We start from the raw sequence: 12,103 nt of genomic DNA on the forward strand, positions 1-12,103 counted from the left end.
TGGAAATATCCCCCAGTTAGACCTACAGGCATCTCAAAATTTAAAAGTTCCTCACACAGTACTAGTTCATGATACTTCCCAATTCCTCCAACTTTCTTTCTGAGAGCCCTAAATTTTAGTTGAAAGGGATCAAGGAAGGCTCTTTGTGGGTGATGAGGCAGAGGATGAGGGTTGTTCTGAAAGGCTGAGAGGTTTCCTTGATCACAGGATGTGAGGGCTGGGGAAGTGGCAATGTAGGCCATGATTTTCTCCTACAGGAAGGCAGCCTAGTTCAGGGAGAATGAGTACCTGTTAGTATAGAAATTCTGTCTGTGGTTGGGCACAGGCCTTGCTGCACAGGCACACATACCTCATCTCCACATGGCCCTTGGTGCAGGAGAGGCTCCACTGATGTAAGCCAACCAGGAGATATCAAACCACTCTTTTAACACAATAATCTATGCTAATGTGTGTTTGAACCTAACTGTTTTTCATGCCAGGTGTGGGCCAGGTGGTGGGCACCATCTCCTGAACAGTGGCAAAAGTAAACACAGAAAGGGCCTCATTTTACTGATTTTGGCTTCTCAGCTCTATAGTGTCACAGCTTTTTTCACGTCAGAGATGATGGGAGCTGCAAGACTAACAGAACCCTCTGCGAAGCCAAGAACGGCAAGGAGTGCTTTCTTGCCAAGAAATTTATAGGTAGGTGGAGACTGAGAAGCCCTCTTGGTATGACCTTTGGCACATTTTCAGCAAGATGGCTCTCTCAGGTGTCCTGGGGTCCAGAGCAGATAATGAGGGAAGATTTTTTCCCTTTCTCTTAAAGAGTTGGCAGACTGTGCCTCTTGTTCTGGCGCTGTGTTGTCATTGACCTTTAACAGGACCAGTTAACCTATTAGGAAAAAAATGATTTGGTGATGGATCTCTGGGCCCTTGGCTTCTTCAAGATCATCAGGCAAAAACAGGGTATTAGATTCTGAGGGATGACAGGAATTGGTCTAGAAATTCCACTGGGACGTGTCTATGGCAGGACTTTCTGGAAATGAAGGCTCAGTAGGAAGGATATGGGGCTGGGACAGGTTGACCCGCCAATGTCTCACCTCAGTCATTTCAGTCCCTTCCCATCAAGCACTTGATGCCCAGGGCAATGTGCTCTTTAAGGACATTCATTGAGTCAGTGATTCTTCCTCTTCCAACAAATGTTTATTGCTTACCTCTTAGGTGGCAAATGGTTGCCTTCCTGGAGAGGATTTGGAGGTAGAAATTAGGGATCCCCTTTCTTTTTCTTTCTTTTTCATGTAACAAGTTCCTCCTGTATGGATTCCAGGACTGTTGGTACAAGTGCAAGAATATCGCTGGACCCCTCAGTGCTTTTCTAGTATCTGTTTCATGTTGCAAAAAGGAGAGTTTCTGTAACAAGCTTTAGAGTCTTGGACCTTGTCCCTGATTATTGTTGCTCCAGTTCATCCCTTCTCTATTCTCATGCATAAGCCCCAGAAGACTGGGCTTTCTTTCCTATTCATGGTCCAAGCTGTAAAACCTGCTCCTACACAGGTACAAGTGTTCAAATTTGAACAGCTCAATCCATCTGATAGGTATTTTCTCCCTCCCACCACTTGTGGTGCTCTCTTATTTCTTGGATTCTATTCTCGTTCCCTTGCTTTGTTCCACCCTTCTGTATAATTTATTTCGAGTTTTGAGACTTGTTTTATGGCCAATGTTACTGACTGAACTATGTCTTCCCAAAATATGTGTTATAAATCCAAACCTCTATGCTTGTGGTTATAATCCCATTTGAGGAAGGGGCATCTTTGTTATGTTATCGAGGCAGTGTAATGTAGTGTGGGGTGTATCTTGAGTCAATTCCTTTGAGATATAAAAAAGATTAAACAAGCAAGCAGAGCAGAGATGAGATAAAATAGATACGAAGACACATGGAGATCTCCAAGGAACTAGGAAGCAGAAGTTGAGACAAGGATGTTAGGATAGAGAGAAGGATTTCCCCTTAAGGTGGTGCTGTGAATTTAAATTTCTAGGCTTCTAAACTGTGAGAAAATGAATTTTTATTTTTAAAATCCATCCACTTGGGGTATTTCTGTTATAAAAGCAGTAGATAACTTACACAGCTGCAGTATAATCTATCTCCATGAATGTTCCATAGCAGTTGAAAAGAACGAATATTTTACTGCTGCCTGTAGATTTTTTTTTTTTTGGTTGGGTTTGTAGATGTCGATTAGGACTAGTTGTTTGACAGTGTATTTAGATACTTCATCTAATTATTATTATAATTTTTTGGTCAATTTGTTCTATTGAACACTGACAGAAGAGTTTAGAATTCTTTAGCTAATATTAGGAATTGGTCTATTTTTCTATATTCATTGTTGCTTTATGCATTTTGATATGCTTTTGTTAGTCCCTAAAATATTCATATTCCTTATAATAAAGTCACTGCAGATTTCCATGGATTAATATTTCCCTCATATGTCTTTCTACATCTTTTTATCTATATATGTATATAACTATCTATGTATCTGTATCTTTATATTTAGAGTGTTTTTCAGCACAGCATAGAGTTGATCCTGGTTTATTATAGAATTGCACAATTGATTTTTTTTTGGCATGTTATGTTCTTTACTTTTTAAAAAAAATTTATGTGACAGTTGACAGCATATTGGTTTCTCATTAAAATGGTTAAGTCACAAATTGTTTTGTGACATTTTTGTCAACCCTGCATTGTGTCAACAGTCTCCCATTCTCTGCATCTTGTTCCCTGTTTCCATATTTCCAGTTTTCTTTTCCCTACCTTCTTCTCCTCTTTGCTCTTCAGATGGTTTGCCCATTAGTCTCGAATGGATGAACTGAACTGTGAAGCATATTCCTCAAGTGTGTTATTCTTGGCCATGAAGACCTGTCTAAACTTTGGCTGAATGTTGAATCTCAGGAGTGACTTGTGCACTGAGTTAAAAGGGTGTCTGAGGGCCAAACTCTCAGGTTTTCTGTAGTCTCTTTCACACCAGCAATCCTAGTCTTTTATTGTGGTGTATGTGTGTGAATTAGAATTTTTCTACATTTTTCTCCTTCTCTGTCTGAGACCCTCAGTTGTGATCCCTGCCAGAGCATTCGTGGTGGTAACCAGCCACTATCTAATTGTTCTGGGACCAGTCAGGTGGAGGTTATGGTAGTTGTGTTCCATTAGTCCTTTGGACTAATCTTGCCCTTGTGTCTTTGGTCTTCTTCACTCTCCTTTGTTTCAGCTGGAATGGGACCAGTAGAGATAGTTGCTCACAGGCTTTTAAGACCCCAGATGCTACTCACCACAGTTGGATGTTGAACACTTTCTTTATAGATTATGTTATGCCAATTCAGCTAGATGTCTCCTGAGACCATGGTCCCAGGACCTCACCCCATTAGATCGGACTCTCAAGGCATTTGGATGTGTCTGTGAAGCTTCTATGACTCTGCCCTGGTCAGCTTGTGCTGGCTTACCCAGTATTATGTGCTGTTTGCTCTTCACCAAAGTTACCACTTTTATACTATCTACTTAGTGATTTTCTATCCCCAACCATTCCCTCCCTCATAATCATCAAAGATTGCTTCTTTCTTTGTGGAAACATATTCATGAGTTTTTATAATAGTGGTGTTACACGATATTTGTTCTTTTGTGATTGACTTATTTCACTCAGCATAATGCCCTCCAGATTCATCCATGTTGTGAGATGTTTCACAGGTTCATCCTTTTTCTCTCTCCTTAGGTAGTATTCCACAGTGCCTATGTGCAATAGTTTGTATATCCACTGATTTGTTGATGGGTACTTATGTTGTATCCATCTTTCTGCTATTATGAATAATACTGCAGTGAACATGAGTGTGCAATTGTCTATTTCTGTGACGGCTCTTATTTCTCTAGGACAGATTACTAGGAGTGGGATTGCTGAATGGAGTGATGTTTTTATTTCTAGCTTTTTTGGGAAGCAGCATATTATTTTGAAAAATGGTTGTACCATTTTGCATTCTCATTATCAGTACATAAGATTTCCAGTTTCCCTTTCCCTGCAACCTCTCCAAAATTTGTTGTTTTCTGGTTTTTTTTTTTTTTTGTATTTTGATTCTCCAGTAATGTAGGGGTGAGATGTTATCTCATTGTAGATATAATTTGCATTTCTCTAATGTGTCTGTCAGGTTGTTGGACTGTGGGGACTTGCTTGTTGCTGTGATGCAAGAAACTATGCCACCGGTATTGAAATACCAGCAGGGTCAGCCATGGAGGACTGGTTTCAGCTGTGTTTCCAGACTAAGACAGACTAGGAAGAAGGACCTGGCAGGCTACTACTGAAAAGAATTAACCAGTGAAAACCTTATGGATACTAGCAGGATATTTTCTGATATAGTACAGGAAGGTGAGCCCATCAGGTAGGAAGGCACTCCAAAGACGACTGGGGAGAGCTGCCTTCCAAAGTAGAGTTGACCTTAATGACATGGATGGGTAAATATTTTGGGGCCTTTATTCCCTGATGTGGCAAGACTCAAAATGAGACAAAACACCTGCAAACATCCATTAATTATTGGGATGTGGAATGCACTATGTATGAATCAAGGAAATTGGAAATTGTAAAAAATGAAATAGAATGCATAAACATGAATATCCTAGGTATTAGTGAGCTGAAATGGACTGGTATTGGCCATTTTGAATTGGACAATCATGTGGTCTGCTACGCCGGGAATGGCAACATGAAGAGGAATGGTGTTGCGTTCATCGTAAAATGAACATTTCAAGATCTATCTAGAAGTGCAGTGCTGTCAGTGATAGGATAATATCCATACACCTACAAGGAAGACCAGTAAATATGACTGTTATTTAAATTTGCCCACAAACCTCTAAGGCCATAGATGAAGAAATTGAAAATATTCGACAACATTTGCATTCTGAAATTGATCAAACATGCATTCAGGATGCATTGATAATTACTGGTGCTAGGAATATGAAAGTTGGAAACAAGGAAGAAAGATTGGTAGCTGGAAAGTACAGCTGTGGTGATAGAAATGATGCCAGAATCCACACGATAGAATTTTGCAAGGCCCACTACTTCTTCATCGCATATACTTTTTTTCAACAACATAAACAATGACTATCCACGTGTACCTCACCAGATAAATACACAGGAAGCAAATTGACTACATCTGTGGAAAGAGATCATGGAAAAGCTCAATATCATCAGTCAAAACAAGGCCAGGAACCGGCTGTGTAACAAGCATCAATTGCTCAGACGGAAGTTCAATATGAAGCTGAAGAAAACTAGAACAAGTCCATGAGAGCCAAAGTATGACCTTGAATATATTCCACTTGAATCTGAGACCATCTCAAGAACAGACTGACACATGGAACACTAATGACAGAAGCCAGATGAGATGTGGAATGACATTATGGATATACATGAAAAAACCAAGAGGTCATTAAAAAGATAGGAAAAAAAGAAAAGACCAAAATGGATGTCAGAAGAGACACTGAAGCTTCCTCTTGAACACTCAGTAGCTAAAGCAAATGGAAGAAATGATGAAGTAAGAGAGCTGAAGAAGAGATTTCACAGAGTGGACTGAGAAGACAAAGTATTATAATGACATATGCAAAGACCTGGAGTTAGAAAACCAAAATGGAAGAACATGCTCAGCATTTCTCAAGCTAAAAGAACTGAATAAATAATTCAAGATGCAATATTGAAGGATTCTAAGGGAAAAGTATTAAATGACCCAGGAAGCAACAAAAGAAGATGGAAGGAATACACAGAGCCGCTATACCAAAAAGGATTGGTTGACATTCAATCATTTCAAGAGGTAGCCTGTAGTCTGGAACAGATGGTACAGAAGGAAAAGGTCCAAACTGCAATGAAAGCACTGGTGAAAAACAAGGCTCCAGGAATTGAAGGAATACCAATTTAGATGTTTCAACAAACATGCAGTGTTAGAAATGTTCACTCATCTGTGCCAAGAAGCCTGGTGAACATTTACCTGGCCAATTGCCTGGAAGATACTTATTTACGCCTCTTCCAAAGAAAGGTGATCTCAATGAATGTGGAAATTATTAAGCAATATCATTAATATCAGTGTCTTAGGCTGGGTTCTCTAGAGAAGCAAAACCAGTAAAGCATATAAATGTATATATATATATAGATTTATATCAAGGAACTGACTCAAGCAATTGTAGAGGCTGGAACTTCTCAAGTCCACGGATCAGCATAGAGGCTTCTCTAGATTCACATAGCTGCAGGGCTGGCAAACCCAAGATCAGCAAGTCAAAGAGCAGACTTCCGCTCTCAGGCTCTGAAGATTGCAGAATACCAAAATCTGAAGATAAGATGATAGGTCAAGTCCCAAGTACCGAAGGTCAGACAAATAGGAGGCAGCTGCAGGATCCAGAGTGAGCAAAAAGCCAGAACATCTGCTTATAGTTGGATGCAGGCCACACTCCAAAAGAAACTCCCTTTCAATTGATTGGCTACTCACAGCAGATTCCACCATGGGAATGATCGAATATAAACACTGAGAATCATGGCCCAGCCAATTTGACACACAGCATTAACCATCACAGTGCACCCTTGTCAACTTGGCACATGTGAAAATCTCCTAAGCCATACATCATCTCTGAATAAGAAAATTTTAAAGTTATATTGCACCTAACATGATACAACTAACACACGTACAACCAAAAACGCACTAGCCCAGTTTACATCTTATATTTTATAAGTGAAAAAAACAAAAATATTTGATGCACACACAAAAAATAGAAATATTCAAACAACTACAGTCCTCGTTTCTGCAACTGGTCATGTGGCCGAAACTGGTATTTAAAACTACCTTCTTCCACCAGCCATTCTGTATTCCCTTTGCCCTCAGCAAGCATGTCAGCTGGTTGTGGTTCTTTGCCTGGTGGGGTGGCCAAAATCTTCATTCCTGAAGGGTCTGGGTCATTAGCAGTCATGTTGGAATTGGGTTGCTGTAGTTTTCCACTGACTTTAATCACAGGCCATGGTAGTACTAAGAGATACCATAAGGGGTCTCCTGCATTCCAGGCATACCCTTCTTTACCTCCAGTATATAATATGAATCTGATTTCCTCTTGGTAATCGGGATGAATCACAAAGGCAATATGGTAACTCCCTTCTTTGCCTGTTGATCCAGAGGTATAAAGAGCCCAAAGTGGCCAGGTGGCATTCTTAGCTTCCAGCTCAATGGAATCAGTGATGTGTCTACAGGTGGGAGCATTCCTCCCTTTGGAACTAAGACCTCTAGACATGCAGAGCATAAGGCCGCAGGGACAGGAAGCAAAAATCTTGGAAGCGGATCACTAGGTGTAATAGTGAGTGGTGCCACTCCTATTTCCACCCCTTGATTTCTGGACCCATGAATCCTGGCTATGGGGGAAATAGCACCATATTTTGAATGCTTGTTTAGAGCTTATACAGTCCCTTGGAGAACACTGCCCCAACCTCGCAAGGCCTTTTTACATAGATGGAGCTGTAATTGTGTCTTCAGAAGGCCATTCCATCATTCTATCAAGTCAGTTGTTTCAGCATGATGAGAAATATGGTAAGACCAGTGAATTCCATGAGCATGGTCCCACTGCCACACTTCATTTGCTGTGAAGTGAATCCCTTGATCTGAGGCAATGTGGTATGGAATTCCATGATGGCGCATAAGGCATTCTGTAAGTCCACAGATTGAAGTTTTGGCAGAACCATTGCATGCAGGGAAGGCAAATCCATATTCAGAGTAAGTGTCTATTCCAGTAAGGACAAAACACTTCCCTTTCCATGATGGAAGTGGTCCAGTGTAATCAACTTACCACCAGGTTGCTGGCTGGTTACCTCAAGTGGTAGTGCCATATTGGGGACTCCATGTTGGTCTCTGCTGCTGGCAGACTGGGCATTTAGCAGTGGCTGTAGCTATTTTTTTTTTTTTTGTAGCTAAGTCAGACTTGGTGAGTGGAAGTCCATGTTGCTGGGCCATGCATAATCTCCATCCCTGCCACCTTGACCAATTTATTCATGAGCCCATTAAGCAATGATGGGAGTAACTGGGGAAAGTGGATGACTGGTTTCTGCTGCGTCATCCTATCCACTTGATCATTAAATCATCCTCTGATAAGGTTACTCTTTGGTGAGCTTTCACATGAGACACAAGTATCTTCACTTCTTTGGCCCATTCAGAACGTCTATCCACATGCCTCTTCCCCATAAATCCTTGTCTCCAAATTTCCAATCATGTTCCTTCCATGTCTCTGATCATCCCACCAAGCCATTGGCCACAGCCCATGAATCAGTATAGAATCACACGTCAGGCCATTTCTCTTTCCAAGCAAAGCGAACAACCAGTTGTACTGCTCGAAGTTCTGCCCCTTGAGAGGATTTCCTTTCACCACTGTCCTTTAGGGAGGTCCCAGAAAAGAGCTGTTTTGCTGCCACTGCCCACTTTTGAGTGGTGCCTGCATATCTCACAGAACCATCTGTAAACCAGGTAGAGGTTTTCTCTTTCTCAGTCAACTGATCATAAGGAACTCCCTATGAGGCCATAGGTGCAGACTGGCAGATGGAAGGTAATGTGACAGGAGTGAAAGACCACAGTCATTTGGGCCACTTCCTCATGCTACTTACTTGTGCCTTCAGGTCCTGCTCAGGCTCAATCTCATATATACCACTTCTATTTAATAATGGAGTGCTGCTGTGCATGAGCAACTTTATGATTCTGTGGGTCAGACAACACCCAGTTCATGATGGGCAGTTCAGGCTGCATGGTGACTCGTTATTCCAAGGTTAAGCGTTCAGTCTCTACTAAGGCCCAGCAACAAGCCAAAAGCTGTTTCTCAAAAGATTAGTTATCTGCAGAGGATAGCAGGGCTTTGCTCTAAAATCCTAAGAGTCTGTGATGTGATTCACCAATAGGGGTCTGCCAACGTCTCCGAACAGCATCTCTATCTGGCACTGACACTTCTAGCACCATTGGGTGAGCCATATCGTATGGCCCAAGTGGCAAAGCAGCTTGCACAGCAGCCTGAGCCTGTTGCAGAGCCTTCTTTTGTTCTGGGCCCCACTCAAAGCTAGCAGCTTTTTGAAGTCATTTGATAAATAGGTTGGAGTAGCACACTTAAATGAGGAATGTGTTACCTCAAAATCCAAAGAGGCCCACTAGCTGTTGTGTCTCCTTTTTAGTTGTGGGAGCAGCCAGATGCAATAACTTATCCTTCACTTTAGAAGGAAATCTGGACATGCCCTGTACTACTTGACCCCTAGAAATTTCACTGAGGTGGAAGGTGCCTGAATTTTTGTGGGATTAATTTCCTACACTCTAGGGTGCAAATGTTTTACCAGTAAGTCCAAAGTCATTGACACTCCTTCCTTACTAAGTCCAATCAGCATAATGTTATCAATGTAATGGACCAGTGTGACATTTTATGGAAGCAAAAGTGATTAAGGTCCCTTTGGACTAAATTATGACTTAGGGCTGAAGAGTTGATGTAGGTTAAAAAAAAAAAAAAAGAGGTAGGTAGTGAAGATATATTGCTCACCTTGCCAGCTGGCAGCAAACTGCTTCTGATGGTCCTTTGAAACAGGTATGGAGAAAAAGGCATTAGCCAGATCGATAGCTGTGTACCAGTTACCAGAATTAATTTGCACGGGCAATGAAACTACATCTGAAACAACAGCTGCAATTGGAGTCACCACCTGGTTAAGCTTTTGATATTCTACTGTCAATTTTCCAGATCCATCTGTTTTTTGCACAGGCCAAACAGGAGAGTTGAATGGGGATGTGGTGGGAATCACCACCCCTGCATCCTTCAAGTCCTTGATGGTGGCAGTAATCTCTGCAATCTCTCCAGGAATGCAGTGTTGCTTTTGGTTTAGTATTTTCCTAGGTAGGGACAGTTCTAATGGCTTCCATTTGGCTTTACCTGCCATAATAGTCCTTTATCTATTTGTCAGAGATCCAGTGTGAGGGCTCTGCCATTTTCTAAGTGTATCTATTTTAATTATGCATTCTGGAACTGGGGAAATCACTAAAGGATGGGTTCGGGGACACACTGGACCTGCAGTGAGATGGACATGAGCCAAGACTCCATTAATAACCTGACCTCCATATGCCCCTACTCTGTCTGGTGGGCCACAGTGATGTTTTGGGCCACCAGGAATTAGTGTCAATTCAGAGCCAGTATCTAGTAATCTCCCGAAAGTCTGATTACTTCCTTTTCCCCAGTGAACCGTCACGCTCATAAAAGGCTGTAAATCCCTTTGGGGAAGGCTGGGAGAAAGATTAGCAGTAGAAATTTTTGGCAGTGTATTGGAGTTCTTTCTCAAGGGGACCCGGCCTCCCCTTTATTCAAGGTATCGTTTGCCTTTAAATTCTGTCAAACCTGGGAACTGATTGAGGGACCGTGACTGTGTATTCTGGCGATTTGAGTTAAATTGCTCTTCACCTGACCTAGAATTCACCTATTTGTACAGATCAAGTAAATTTTTAGTAGATTTCCTACGTATTTCACTCTTAGGGACACCATGACTGAGTAGCCAACACCATAAGTCCATAGGAGTCAGACTATACTGATTACTGCTTTGATTCCGTTGTCCATTACTCTAACCATGCCCACCTTGTCTTTGTCTATTGAGTGCAGCCACTTGGCCCCTACTACCACAGGGTCCAATCGGCCCCATTGAAGTTAGGTGTCTTAATTCAGTAAGGGCAGTTCCCACTGTCTATCTGATTTACATAAAATAGCAATCACAGCAGTCTTCAAGGATGCTGGAGCTTCCTTCACAATTTGTTCCTCATAGTTGTGTTAAAAGGTGTGTCCTTTGGGCACTCTATATAAGGGTCTGTGGGTCTAACATGATAAATCCACTCTAGCATGCCAATTTCCCTAAGTCTTTGGACACCTTCTTCTACCATATACCAAGGCAGGTCTGGTATTTCAATTTGATTTATTGTAGGCCACCTTGTAATCCATGCTCCAGCAACCCAGCCAAATAAACTGTTAGGTCCTTTCCTAACTTCTCTAGCTGAAACATTGAATGAAGAATCTGTGATTAGTGGACCCATATCCACAGACTCAGACTGATCTATCTTTATGTTCCTTCCACCATTATCCCATACCCTTAATAGCCATTTCCACATGTATTCCCAAGTTTCTCTTTATACATATTAGAAAATGCAAGCAGCTCCTTTGGAGTGTAGTGTACCTCCTCCTGGGTCATACTTTGTACTTTACTTTTGGGGCTCACTGGAACTTAAGTCTAGTTATAGGCATAGATGACGGAATCCATAGTATAGAATTGTTTTGAGAACATTCAGCATTGTCTTGTAAAGCAGCTGCCTCAGGTGATGCCCCAGACAAAGACTTGGGCAAGGCTTTTTAGAGTCAGCTGGGGTAGGGCTACTTTCATTAGATGGAAATGGAGGGGCTAATGGTTTTTATGGGCAGGATGGTTTAGCAGACAAAGATCAAGTAATCTCTTCAGGTGGAAGTGGTTCTGCTGGCAGGAGCTATTCAAGGGAATTTAGGGGCTCAGTGTCTCCAGCTTCCTGATTATCTGTCCATATGTCCCCACCCCAAGTTTCAGGATCCCATTTCTTCCCAATCAATGCCTTTAATTTCAGACACCTCTTGAGGCTGGTAATTGAGCTGGCATTATAATTCAGCCACTCTTATAATAAGGTCCTGCATTTGGTTTTTGGGAATTTCAACTCTGTTACCACAAGAAATAAGACTTTCTTTCAAAACACAAGTGGAAGCCTTAAGGTCATTTAACTCTGAAGCCCTGAATGCATCTCCTTCTTTCACTAGTTTGTCTAGCAAAACTAGGACCCACTAACCAGCTTCCTTATACTTCTCGCTCTGATAAAACTGGAGAAAGATATCACATGCATTCACCCGGATCCTTGCCTTTCACTGATACCTGATCTTCTGGTGGTGATATTTTGCATGATTGTATCACCACCTCATGCTATGAATTATCAGTGCCCTCTTTACTCCTGGAAGCAGAGTCATCAACATCTTTAAGACTAACCAGACTTGAGAACCAATTTAGAAACCTCATCCTTACAATTCTGTTTCTCTAGAACCACTTTCGGTACCAAATGT

Source organism: Elephas maximus, chromosome 7 (genome assembly GCF_024166365.1).
Source record: "Elephas maximus indicus isolate mEleMax1 chromosome 7, mEleMax1 primary haplotype, whole genome shotgun sequence".
In the NCBI taxonomy this organism is placed as follows: domain Eukaryota; kingdom Metazoa; phylum Chordata; class Mammalia; order Proboscidea; family Elephantidae; genus Elephas; species Elephas maximus.